Raw genomic sequence first — 14,592 nt, 5'->3', positions numbered from 1 at the left:
ATGCATCGTCTAATTACCTGATCACTGCACAATTTCCACAAGTAGGGGTCATCCCAAATAAAATGCTTAGCATCACTTTTAATTTTATCTTCTAGGGCCTTAGATGCTAAGGGAGGAAAAACAGAGGCAACTAAATAATTGACAATGTTAGCAAACCAGGGAGTAGAAAGAGAGTCAGAAATACTATACAGTATATACAAATGATCATCCGGGAAATCATCCCGAATGGGTGAATCCGCATTTGATACACGTTCGATCCGACTCAAATGATCAGCAACTAGATTTTATACTCCGCTCCTATCACAGATCTCCAAGTCAAACTCTTGGAGCCAGAGCATCCATCGGATCAACCTAGGCTTAGAATCAGCCTTCTTCAACAAGTACTTTAGAGCTGCATGGTCAGTATAAACAATAATGCGGGTACCAAGCAAATAAGATCGAAATTTTTCAAGAGCAAAAACTATGGCTAGAAGCTCTTTCTCAGTAGTAGTACAATTCGCTTGGGCAGCATCTAAAGTCCTAGAAGCATAATATATCACCCTGGGCAATTTATCAATTTTCTGAGCAAGGACAGCCCCCAATGCATAATTTGATGCATCACACATAAGCTCAAAAGGGGCTGTCCAATCGGGTGCCTGGATGATGGGGGTGGTAGTCAGCGCTCTTTTGAGGCAATCAAAAGCCTCTTTGCATCTGTCATTAAAGTTAAACTCCACCTCCTTTTGCAACAAGTTGGACAGTGGAAGGGCTACTTTGCTAAAATCCCTTATAAAGCGCCTGTAGAATCCTGCATGACCAAGAAAAGATCGCACCTCTCGCACACAAGAGGGGTAAGGCAATTGTGAAATAACAGAAATTTTTGCAGGATCTACTTCAATACCCTTATTGGAAATAATGTGGCCTAAAACTATACCTTGCTCAACCATAAAATGACATTTTTCAAAATTTAGAACAAGGTTAGTTTCAATGCATCTATTCAAAACTTTTTCCAAACTATCCAGACAACCATCAAAAGAGGATCCATACACAGTGAAATCATCCATGAACACCTCTATGCAATTTTCTAAGAAGTCACTGAAAATACTAATCATGCACCGCTGGAAGGTACCAGGGGCATTGCACAGGCCGAAAGGCATCCTCCTATAGGCAAAAGTGCCGAAGGGGCAGGTGAATGTGGTCTTTTCCTGATCCTCAGGAGCAATAGTAATTTGCATATAACCAGAAAAACCATCAAGGAAACAGTAGTGAGATTTACCTGCCAGGCGCTCAAGCATCTGGTCAATGAATGGCAGGGGAAAATGGTCCTTTTTGGTAACTTGGTTCAGCCTCCTATAGTCAATGCAGACTCTTCAACTGTTCTGCACCCGAGTAGGAATCAGCTCCTCCTTCTCATTTTTGATCACTGTGAGGCCGATCTTCTTCGGGACTACCTGGACAGGACTCACCCATTGGCTGTCGGAGATAGGATAAATGATTCCAGCTTGCAAAAGCTTGGTTATCTCCTTCTTCACTACATCAAGAATCACCGGGTTGAGTCTTCTCTGTGGTTGTCTTACTGGTTTAGCTCCATCCTCTAAATTTATTCGATGCATACATGTGGATGGGCTAATACCAGGAATGTCCGCCAGGGTCCAGCCTATAGCCTTCTTATGGTTCTTGAGAACAGACAACAACTTCTCCTCTTGCTCATCAGCAAGGGAGGCAGATATAATCACTAGAAAACTCTTGCTATCATCCAAGTAAGCGTATTTTAAATTTGATGGCAGAGGCTTCAATTCTGGTGTGGTCGGCTGGATAGTGGTAGAAGGAGTTGGTTTCTCAGCCTTTACCTCATAAAGAAAGTCAGAGGTATGTGTACTTCCTGAAACATGGTTAGTCCTATCTGACTCTATAAAATCAATCTCGAGAGGTAAAACACCACCACCAGACATGCAATCAATATCACTCTCAGCATCAAATTCAGACATATGATCAAGTACAATTTCAGACTCAATGCATGAAGAGTGAGAGGCATGCAGATTAGAGTAAAGATCAGTCATGTATTCATCAACAACATGGTCAATAATTTCAGCACGAAATATAGAAAGATCTTCAGATGGGTATTTCATAGCATCCAAAATATTAAAATGAACAGTTATATCACCAAACTCCATGGATAGTGTGCCTGCATAAACATCTATCTTAGTTCTAGCAGTTTTCATAAAGGGTCTGCCTAGAATGATGGGAACTGATCCTTGAGAAAATCCATCCTCCATATTCAAAATATAAAAATCAACAGGGAAAATCAGTTCACCAACTCTAACTAAGACATCTTCTATGAAACCAACAGGATAGGCAACACTTCTATTAGCTAAATGAATTACCACATCAGTTGACTGCAAGGGACCTAGAGATAAAGAATGAAAAATAGACAGAGGCATAACACTAACAGAAGCTCCTAAATCTAGCATGGCATTGTCAAACTTACTATTCCCTATAATACAAGGTATGCTAAATGTACCTGGATCTTTGCATTTTTCAGGAATTTGAGGAACAGATTTACCAATCAATGCGGAGACATTTCTGCCCATGCTAATTCGTTCACTTCCTTTAAGCTTCCTCTTATTAGTTCACAGCTCCTTTAAGAATTTGGCATATCTTGGAATTTGCTTTATTGCATCCAGCAGAGGTATGTTTACCTCTACTTTTCTGAATGTTTCCAAGATCTCTTTCTCTGCCTCTTCCATTTTTTTGTTGGAAACTGCTCTTGGAGGGAATGGAAGAGGAAGGATGTGCTGCTTCTGCAAATCAGAATTACCAGTGGAAGATTCACCTGCACATAAATTGTTAGGTAAATTTTTGTCATTACCTTTTTCTGGGTTAGAGTGAAGTTGGGCAGGTTCATTTGCAGATGAGGAAGGTGCTACGGGTTGAGGTCCTTGACACTGCTTTCCCGACCTCAATGAAATGTCACTGACATTTTTAGGATTTTGGACAGCTTGAGAAGGCAGCTTGTCAGAATTTTGGGACTGTTGTTGATTCAATTGTGTAGCCAATTGTCCCATCTGATTGGTTAAGCTTTGAATGGAGGCTCTGGTCTCTTGTTGAAACTGCATGTTCTGCATAGTCATTTGCCTCACAAGTTCTTTGAGGGAAGGTTGTGGAGGGGTCTCAACTATTGGCTGTTTCTAGGGCTGTTGCTGTTGTTGGATTGGTGGAGGAATGTATGGTCTGCTTGGGCCAGCAGCATTTTGGAAGGAAGGAGCATGTTGTTGTTGTTGTTGCTGAGGGCTAGACCATCTGAGATTAGGGTGATTCCTCCATCCAGGGTTGTATCTGTTACTGGAGAGGTCATAATTGTTCTGCTGTGGTTGATTTTGCTGCTGAGGTTGAGGAGGTCTATTGTAAATATTCGCAGCATAAGCTTCAGGCTGCTCAATTGCTCCAGGTTGCTGCATGGAAGGGCAAAGGTCTATATGGTGGTCAGCAGAGGAGCACAAACCACAGACCTTTGCAACAGGTACAGATTTTTGGTTCAAGGCCAGCTGGGTTACCAAGTTAACCAATGCATCCAATTTGCCTTCAAGCATCTTAGTTTCAGATGATGCAGTTGAGTTTGTAGCTACCTCATGCACTCCTCTAATGACTATCGTATCATTTCTGGCACTAAACTGCTGGGAGTTGGAAGCCATCTTCTCAATTAAATTTCTGGCTTCAGCAGGAGTCATGTCTCCAAGGGCTCCACCACTGGCAGCATCTATCATACTTCTCTCCATATTACTGAGTCCTTCATAAAAATATTGGAGAAGCAGCTGCTCTGAAATCTGATGGTGAGGGCAACTGGCACATAGTTTTTTAAATCTCTCCCAGTATTCATACAGGCTCTCTCCACTGAGTTGTCTAATACCTGAGATATCCTTCCTGATGGCTGTGGTCCTGGAAGCAGGGAAAATTTTTTCTAAGAATACTCTCTTCAGGTCATCCCAGCTCGTGATGGACCTTGGAGCAAGGTAATACAGCCAGTCCTTTGCCACTCCCTCTAATGAATGAGGAAAAGCCTTCAGAAATATGTGATCCTCTTGGTGGAGCAGACAATATGAAATTCCTTCAAATGTTTGTGCGGGTCTTCACCTGCAAGGCCATGAAACTTTGGAAGCAAATGGATTACTCCAGTTTTAAGAACATATGGGACATCCTCATTAGGGTATTGGATGCACAAGCTTTCGTAGGTGAAATCAAGTGCAGCCATTTCCCTTAGAGTCCTCTCACGGGGTGGAGGTTGTGCCATGTTCTCAGAATGTTCAAAATCAGAATGCTCAGAATCAGAATGCTCAAAATTATAATGCTCAAAATCAGGATGTTCAAAATCACCAATAACAGAATGCACAGATTCACCAGTAATGGAATGCTCATAATGATCAAAAGGTATAAAATGATGCCTAACTAATCTATGAAATGTCCTATCTATCTCAGGATCAAAGGGTTGTAAGTCAGATGGATTTCCTCTAGTCATACACTACATTCAGCATGCACAACTAGTTGCTTTGTCATGTAAATAAAGGTGCAGGTTTGAACTACAGCTACCCTCAAATGATATCCAAATGACTTGAAATTTTGTGATCAACCTTATAAAATGATGAGAAGATAGCACAAAAAATTTCAGGAAAAAATTCAAAGTCTAACTATGGAAGCTAAAAATGGTAGGTTAAGAAAAATAAGTGAATAAAACTTGAAAAATAAAAAACTTTTGACAGAATCACTATTTTTGGACGATGGAGACCTCAGCCGGCCTACTGCAGGATGCCACGGCTTAGGAAATTTTTTTCTACCCCAAATACATATATAATAATTGCGATTCTGATAACCGGAGCAAAAGTTATGGTCGTTTGAAGTTTCGACAAACACAAAATTTGCTACTTTTTTGGAACTTTCAAATCTGACAAAACTAAAGGCTCTAGCTATTTTTCCCACAAAATATAGATTAAAAGAAGTTTCCACAAAAAAATTCAGCCAAAAATAACAACTCTATCTACTAAAACAAAAAATCTCAAATAATTCAGCATGGGTGGTCGCTAAAATCCGTTTCTACTTGGTTTAGCTTTCATTTCATTTTTTTCTTTGGTTATTGCTTGTCTCTTTGTTTCTTTGCTTGTGAGTTGCCATATAGGGAATTGGGAAGGATGATGGGTGCCATATCTTGAAGAATTTAAGTCAAGAAGCAAGGGGCCAACCACCTTAAGAGCTATTGGAATAAGAAGCACTCCAAATTGAGTGAAACACTAAAGAGATAATAGCCACCACAATTGAGGACTTTTTTTCTTTGTAATTTTGTAATTGGCAATTTGCTTTGCTTTCAAATTTTGTAACAAAAAGGCCTTTCATTGGAAGTAAGTTGGGAGCCTTCGCTAGGTCACCCTACTTCCATTTGTGTGTAATAATTTTAGGCAATTTTCCCTTAGGATAGTGAGTGCTTTGTTGGGAACCTTAAATGAGGTCATCCAAACACTCTTAGGATCCGCCTAGTTTGCATTTCTTGCACTTTAATTTCTTGCTTACTTTCATAGCTTATTTCCTTTACCCTCCATTGTCAAACCGCCTAGATAGATAGCCTTTTACCGATTAATTTTTACCTTATCTATCACACCTCTTTTAGTGTTTATTTTTGGCTAGTTTCAACCATAGTTTCTTTTACCTTTTGTTTTCAAACCCCCAACAAGAAAGAACCATAACTAAGGAACCAACATGAGTCTTCATTCTTCATCTAGTGTTAATGGTGAGGGTTCTACTCCTAAGGACCCCTTGTATAAGATATTAGATGAGTTGAGATCCCTTAAGTTGTGGAAAGAAAAACAAGAGAGAAAAGAAAAAGGAAAAAAAAAGAGTGGAAGAAATAAGTCAAGATGAAAGAAAGAAAATAAGAGAGGAAGAAAGAAGAAAAATAATGAAAGAAATGAAAAGAGAAAAACATGCCTCCTATAGTAGTCATAACACTTGCAAGAGCCTAAGTGAAGAACTTCATGACTATTATGAAGAAAGGCATAGGTCACATCTTAGATCTCACTCCCATAGAAGAGAAAAGGAAAGAAAGCCTCAAGAGGCTAACATTAACCTCCCATACTTCCATGGGAAGGACAATGTAGAGGCTAACTTCGATTGGGAAATAAGGGTAAAGCAACAACTTAAAAAGAAGTCTACTTCAAAATCTTATGGCTCTCACTCTTGCCCAAAGAAAGACCAAGGTCAAAGCATCTTAGGGGTGACACCTTTTAAGCCCAAAGATGATAAGGGGAAGACAATAGAAAAGCAAGCCCCTAAGGCTAGTATGCAAGAGAAAACTAGCTCTATAAAGTGCTTTAAAAGTCTTGGAATAGGACACATTACTTCTCAATGCCCCACCACAAAAACCATGATTATAAGGGGCCAAGACATTTTTAGTAGCCAAGATGAGGCTACTACTTCACCTTCCTCTAGTGAAAGTGAAGAAGCAAAAGGGGAAAAATCTAGTGACGAAATCTACCCCCAAGAAGAAGGACAACCATTAGTGGTTAAAGAGAAGTCTAAGGCGGTAAGTGTCTCCTCCAAGAGTTTAGCTCAGAAGGAAACTTATTTTACAATAAAGACAAACATTAAAGAAACTTTCCCTCTTAGACAACCTCCACATTTTCTCTTTTGTAAAAAGACACTTGCTAGCATTGCCACACCTCTTGGGCTTGAGTTTATTCCTCAAGTAAAGAAGTTGTTGGATGAGGGTTTGGTTTGCAAGAGCTTGAATCCTTGTGCTTTTTTGGTGCCCAAAATAGGTATTATTAGGAACCAAGTCCATAAAATAGGTGGTACGATGAATGTTTTGAATGGTGCAACCCTCTTTTGTAAAATCACTCGTGCACCCAACATCTTCATGGTGTGTGTACATAGGGACCCATTAGGTAGGTTTGTTCTTATTTTTAGTTTCAATACAAACTTAGGTACTCATATGGGACACCTTAGGTTTGTCATACTTTTTGGTAGGAATAGTCAATATGAAAACACAAAAAAATGTATGTTTTATTCCATTACTTTCCCTAACTTTTTAAATAGTGATCAAGGGCTTCCCATGGACCCTAAGAGAATAAAGGTCATTCCTGAGTGGCCTACTCCACCAAGTATAAGGGAAATTTGGGGCTTCAATATCTTAACAAACTTTTACAAAAGGTTTTTCCCATATTTTTCTATACTTGTAGCACCACTCATTGAGTTGGTGAGGAACTATATTCTCTTATGGGAAGATGGCCAGGAAAGGGGTTTTCAGTCCTTACCGTACTCTAACATACCCAACATCACTAATACATATGTTATTATTCTTTTTACAAGTGTTAAGGAAAGAATTAATGAGTTTCACGAACCTCGGGATTTGAGGTCAAATCCTTTTCAAGGGGGAGGGAATGATGCAATCCTACCCTCCAAGGGCATTGGATAGAAGACTCCATGAAGATTGGGCCAAAGATGTAAGAGAAGGTCCTAGGGTTCTCATGAGCCTTAGGGTAGATTTCGGGCCCATGGGCTAAGTATGAGCCCACTTATCTTTGTACATATTAGACTAGGATGTCATTATATTTGGTCCTTGTATTTAGGGCTCCATATTGTAGGTAGGGTACCCTAGAAATATAGGATTTTTCATCCCTTGTATTTTTGGGCACCAAGACTAGTTTTTGTATTAGGGGTAGTTTTGTAATTTCACATGCACTAAGTGAATATTTGATGTGTGTGGTTGGAAATAAATTTAATTGAATTGGTAGAAGCCCAATCCAATTAAATTTTAGAGGGGGAGGTGAGCATTTGCTTACTACACCCCATTGTCACATCATATAGTCACACTTTGTGCATGTCCTTCATGCTTTACATGCCTCATGACACCTAAGCATACTTAGTGGAGAATCTTGGAATTGATCTTGGATTAGTGGGCTGAACCATAACTAAAATTCACTAATCATAATTAGTGAAATTTTGGCTCCAAAGTTTGGCTCCACAACTTCAATTTCAAATTCAAGTGAAATTTGAATTGAAATTCAAATTGCCCTCCAATTTTGTGTGACTCTTAGGCTATAAATAGAGGTCATGTGTGTGCATTTTTTTCAACTTTGATAATTTGAATATTAAACTTCAGATTTCAAAGCTCCTTTAGAGCACAAAATTTCGTGCTCTTCTCTCCCTCTCCCCTCATTCATCTCCTTCTTCCTCCAAGCCCTTATCCATGGCCTCCTATGGTGGTGAGCTTCTTCTAGACTCATCTTTTCCTTGAAGTGGTGTCTCCTCTCTCTCTTCCTTTCTCCATTCCACTGCCATTCATCTTCCAAGAATAAAAGGAATCCATTGATGAAGAAGATCCTAGGCCTACAAGCTCCAATGGAGCTTACATCATTACCTTACTAGAGGTAACCTTCCAAAAAATGCCTTGGAAGCCAAAGTCATAGAGTAACTTTAAAAGAGTTACTAATCATTAGATTTCAAAAAAATAAATAGTGAGAATAAGCTGTAAGTCTAACTTAGGGTAAGTGGATCCTTCTCTCTCTCTCTCTCTCTCTCTCTCTCTATATATATATATATATATATATATATATTTATATATATATACATGAAAAAACATTTGTAACCTTACCTTATTTCTCTTTCTTGCAACGGTGGTTCCAAAAGGTTTCGGAAAAGAAGCAAGTTTCTCTTTCTGTTATAATAGACATTTCAAATATTATCATAAAATAATATTTATTTTTTTGTACCTTTGGCACTATTCACTCTCAAATTTTTATCGCCAAAAATTCATTGACCACATAAAGTGTATAAAATCTAGTAATAAATGAAATTCATAACTTGTTGGGTGAGCTATTGGAATTTTCTATTCCACTAATTATTAATGTGGGCTAATATTATAAGATAATTATATTAGTTATTTATCATTAGTGGGTTTTATTTTATGTGATCAAATTAAGTGAGCCTCTTAGACAACTAAATCAGATGATATAAACTTAAATGAGTAGATGTCAATGTTGGCCCAGTAGGGGATAATGGGAACCCTATTAGGTAATATTGGATATTTGATTTAAATCCGAGTGTATTTTGTTTTTTGGCATCATTATTTGGTTTTGTGAACAACTTCTCTTCATGGCTACTGTTCATAATATATATAAGGAAGTTTTTGCACATGCAATTTTTGTTTATTTATTTTTTTTTTTGGTTAAAAAAAGGGAAGGGAAATTATATAAAGGAGTACATAATGAAAATGTCTAACTTGGCATCAAACCTGAAAGCACTAAAGCTAAAGCTTGGTGAAGACCTGCTCGTGCATTTAGTTTTGATCTCACTTCCTGCATGCTTTGGGCAATTCAAATTGAGCTATAAAACTTAAGTGGCAGATTGTTGGAATTTTCTATTCTAATAATTAATGTGGGCTAATATTGTAAGACAATTATATTAGTTATTTATCATTAGTGGATTTTATTTTATGTGATAAAATTAAGTGAGCCCGTTAGACAACTAAATCAGATGTTATGGACTTAAATGAGCATATGTTAGTTTTGGCCCAGTAGGGGATAATGGGAACCCTATTAGGTTAACACACTATAAGAAGACTATGGTCACTGAGCCGTCACATATAGTTTCTCTTCTCCCCATCTGAAGAGTTACAAAAGTCCTATTAATGAATAAAGAGGTTGCAGTTGAGGAAGAACCGTGAATCCACTGGTGATGCAATCCTACCCCCCAAGGGTATTGAATAGAAGACTCCAAGAAGATTGGACCAGAGATGTAGGAGAAGGCCCTAGGGTTCTCATGAGCCTTAGGGTAGATTTTGGGCCCATGGGCTAAATATGAGCCCACTTATCTTTGTACATATTAGATTAGGATTTCATTATTTTAGGGCCTTGTATTTAGGGCTCCATAGTGTAGGGAGGGTACCCAAGTATTGTACGATTTTTTAGCCCTTGTATTTTAGGGCACCTAGACTAGTTTTTGTATTAGGGGTAGTTTTGTAATTTCACATGCGTTAAGTGCATTATTTGATGTGTGTGTTGGGAGAGAAATTTAATTGAATTGGGAGAAGCCCAATCCAATTAAATTTTGGTCCAGCCTAAGGGGGAGGTGAGCATTTGCTTGCTATACCCCATTGTCACATCATATAGTCACACTTTGTGTATGTCTTTCATGTTTTACATGCCTCGTGACACCGAAGCACACTTAGTGGAGAATCTTGGACTTGATCTTGGATTAGTGGGCTGAACCATAGCTGAAATTCACTAATTAATTAGTGAAATTTTGACTCCAAATTTGGCTCCACAAATTCAAATTTAAATTCAAGTGAAATTTGAATAGAAATTCAAATTTCCCTCCAATTTTGTGTAACACTTAGACTATAAATAGAGGCCTTGAGTGTGCATTTTTTCAACTTTGATCATTTAAGAAATTACACTTCAAAGTTCAGACCTCATTTGAGGCATAAATTTTGTGCCCCTTCTCTCCCTCTCCCTTCACTCATCTTCTCCTACCTTTAAGCTCTTATCCATGGCTTCCTATGGTGGTGAGCTTGTTCTTGACTCATTTTCTCCTAGAAGTGGAATCTCCAATCACTTTTCCTTCTTCTCCATTCCGCTGATGTTGATCTTCAAGAAGCAAAGAGCTCTATTGATAAAGAAGATCTGAGGCCTACAAGCTCCACATGGAGCTACATCATGTGGTATCAGAGCATCTTCATCTTGGTGATGTCCTTTTACTTCCTCTATCTTTTTGTTTGGTCAATTCACTTTAATTCATTGTTCTTCATCTTCTTCTGCATGTATCTCTTCCATTGTCTTGTGGTTTGGTGCTGGTTAGAGTAGATTCAAAAAAATAAGCCGATTAAATTTTAGATCTACACTTGTTCTTGCATTTCTATGGTTCAAATTTTATTAATCTACTCATGAATCATGTTTTTGTGTTGATTCTAGATTCTATCATTTTTCATTCATAATCTTGTTCTGAACCTTTAGATCTCAATTTTATTGCAAAATATTGATTAGAAAAGAAAACACAAAAATCTAAGTGTAAATAACTTCATTCATGTTGTCTTGGAGTCATGTTTAGTCATAATAATTGTCACATTATGTTCTAAGTTTGTGTTCAATTTTGATTTTGTTGATTGAATTCTAGATACATTTGTTCATGTATTCTTCAAATTCTTCACCTATCATTTGAATTTTGAGTCTAATTCATGCATGTTATTTAGTTCATAGCATGTTCTAAATCAATTCCTAGAAGTAGTCTTGTTGAACTTTTTTTTGTTTTCTAAGTTTCCTATATGATGCCTATGAAGAAATTAAGTTGTGGTGCTGAGTTGTGGCTGGATTTTTGAATCAAAATAAGTCTTAAGCTCTCTTGAATTGTGTTATTCATGACAATTAGGCATAAGCAAATACAAATTGTAACTATCCAAGCTTTAAGCAACATAAACACTACTCTTCACATTTCTAGGTTGAAATTCTGGTTGGTGTCAGTTTTGGCACACTGTATTCTTAACTCCACCATGGCTTGAATACTTTGATTTTTTAGATGAAATTTTAACTGGATAAAATTGACATCTGGGAGAAAACAATGGAAAAAGAATGAACAAAAAAGAAAAAGAAATTAGCAAGAAAAGGTGATAAAGATTAACATCAAAATACACGTCCAGAATCACAACGAAAAATGTGTATACTTGATTAGCTTGAAAATTGTTCATTATTTTGAGTTGTATTACAAGCCTATTTGACTCCTTGGAGTTTTTTTAATATTTTAGATGTGTTTCTAAATTGACATAACTAGAATTTTGCTTTCAGTCTTGTTTTTAATTTGTCAATCTAATCTAGTGTCATTCTAGGACTTCGTTTGTGTTCCACCTTGGCTTGTGGTGCTGTCCTTTTGCTTTGTTTTTTCTTGAATCACATTGAATTAATGTCACTTTAAATTTCCTTTTGGTTTAGCTTTCATTTCATCTTTTGGTTTCTTGCTTGTCTTTTTTTTTTTGTTTAAATGTTGCCTACAATAAGGATTGGAAGAGGAAATTGGTGTGTTGCTTGAAGGAATATTTTTTAGTCTTGGAGGTTAACCATCCTATGAGCACCATTGGATTTGAAGCAACCAAAGCCTCACCAAATTTTGAGTGAAACACTTGAGAAAAAAAACAAGCATTGAAGAAAAATTTGAAGACCTGAATTGCTTTGTTAAATTTGTTGTAATAGAACTATTGAGTGCTGATTTTTTTTTCTATTGCAATTCCTTGTATTTGGACATTCTCTAGGGGTGTATTGGGAGTCTCCAAGAGACCACCCAAACCTCTATTTGTGTGTAATAGCTTAGTGTAAACCGTGTAGACTAAGTGAAGAGCTAGTTGGGACCTCCAAAAGGTCATCCAAGCCTTCAGATAGGAAATCGTCTAGCTTGCTTTAAATTTCCTTTACCTTCCATTGTCAAACCGCCCAGATAGCTTGCTTTTTACCAATTAGTTTTTACCTTATCTTTCACACCTATTTTAGTTTTTATTTTGCTAGTTTCAACCATAGTTTCTTTTACCTTTTGTTTTCAAACCCCCAATAAGAAAGAACCACAACTTAGGAACCAACATGAGTCTTCATTCTTCATCTAGTGTTAATGGTGAAGGTTTTACTTTTAAGGAACCCTTGTATAAGATATTAGATGAGTTGTGATCCCTTAAATTGAGGAAAGAAAAACAAGAGAGAAAAGAAAAAATAAAAAAAAGAGTGGAAGAAATAAGTCAAGATGAAAGAGAGAAAATGAGAGAGGAAGAAAGAAGAAAAATAATGAAAGAAATGAAAAGAGAAAAACATGCCTCGTATTGTAGTCATGACTCTTGTAAGAGTTTAAGTGAAGAACTTAGTGACTATTATAGAGGGTGCCATAGGTCACATACTAAACATCATTCCCAAATAAGAGAAAAGGATAGAAGGCCTCAAGAGGTTAACATTAGCCTCCCATATTTCCATGGAAAAGATAATGTTGAGACATACTTAGATTGGGAAATGAAGGTTGAACAACTCTTTGCTTGCCATCATATTAGCGAAGAGAGAAAAGTTCCATTGGCTACCCTTAGATTTCAAGGTTATGCCTTCTATAGGTGAACTTCCCTTGTTAGGGAATGAAGGATTCATGGGGATCCTCCAGTAGAGTATTGGAATGATCTTAAGAGTGCCCTTAAGAAGAGGCACATTCCCTCTTACTATAAAAGGGAGCTTATGGACAAGCTCCAAAGGCTTAGACAAGGGAGTATGAGTGTTGAAGAATATAGACAACAAATAGAACTACTCTATTTAATAGCTGGACTAAGGGAGGAGGAAAGAACAAGCATATCTAGGTTCCTTAGTGGGCTTAATATGAAAGTGAGGGACAATGTTGAACTCCTTCCATATAGGGACCTAGATGAGCTAGTCCAACTTTGTCTAAGAGTGGAGCAACAACTTAAAAGAAAGCCTTCCACAAAATCTTATGGCTTTCACTTTTATCCAAGGAAAGACCAAGCCCAATGAATTTTGGGGGCTGCACCTTCAAAACCCAGGAAGTAAGACCATAGAGAAATCCACCCCTAAGACTAGTTTCCAAGCAAAGACTAGCAATATTAAATGCTTCAAATGTCCTGGGAAAGGTCACATTCCCTCTTAATGCCCTACAAAGAAAACCATGATTATGAGGGGTCAAGACATTTATAGTAGTCAAGAGGAGACTACTTCTTCCCCTTCCACTAGTGGAAGTGAAGATGAAGTAATGATGTGATCCTTAATAGGAGCGGATTGCTTGATACAGGTCACAGGCTTTGGATGATGCCACTTCTAGAGAGGGAAGATAAGTCAGGGTAGATGCCACAAGAATTACCTTGATAAGTCTGAGATTGATTCAACAAGGAACCCAGAGAGAAGCTCTCACAAAATATTCGCAAAATGTTAAAAGTCCCTTTATTGAAAACGAGTTTAATACATATAATGTATCTGAGGTACAACTGCAAAGGCACAAATTTTATTGAATTTAAAATTAAAAAACGAAAAATAGAAAAGAAATGGCATGGGCCTTCAAATTAGTTTGGGCCAAAATGACAACAAAAAATAGAAATAAATAAAAAAGACATATTTGGCATGGGCCTTCAAATTAGTCTGGGCCTTCAGCAACAATTAAAATTCTTGGTAGTGTCTATGCCTCTGGGTCTTCATCCTTCTCCACTTGGGCCTTGTTAAGTATGCCTGATACCATTTGTTGGAGAGTATCCACTGATTGTTTGGTCCTACTCTTGGTCATAGGTCCCTATATTTGGACAGTTTTAGGATTTTCATCATTCCCTCATTCTTGGAAAGCATTTGCCCTCAAATCTTCAGAATCATCCCCTACAACAAATGGAGTCAAGTCAGCAACATTAAATGAAAAACTTACTCCATACTCACCTGGAATATCGATCTTGTAAGCATTGTCATTGATCCTCTCTAGTACTTGGAAAGGTCCATCTCCTCTAGGTTGAGGTTTGGACTTCCTTTGTTTAGGGAACCTCTCCTTCCTCATGTTTACCCAAACCCAATCACCTGGTTCAAGTACCACGTCCTTCTTGTTCTTGTTGGCTTGCTTGGCATAGCT

The 14,592-nt window shown here is 37.6% G+C and overlaps 1 non-coding gene across 1 annotated transcript; it reads left to right on the top strand.

Moving 5' to 3' along the window:
- Positions 1–3,801: 3,801 nt before the first annotated feature.
- LOC114411021 lies at positions 3,802–3,908 on the top strand. Its single transcript, XR_003666408.1, has one exon. It is a non-coding gene; the product is annotated as a small nucleolar RNA R71 (small nucleolar RNA).
- Positions 3,909–14,592: the final 10,684 nt, after the last annotated feature.

The sequence above is a fragment of the Glycine soja genome, chromosome 4, assembly GCF_004193775.1.
Source record: "Glycine soja cultivar W05 chromosome 4, ASM419377v2, whole genome shotgun sequence".
NCBI classification, from domain to species: domain Eukaryota; kingdom Viridiplantae; phylum Streptophyta; class Magnoliopsida; order Fabales; family Fabaceae; genus Glycine; species Glycine soja.
The sequence above is the reverse complement of the archived record's forward strand: the minus strand, read 5'-3'. Positions and strand labels throughout refer to the sequence as shown.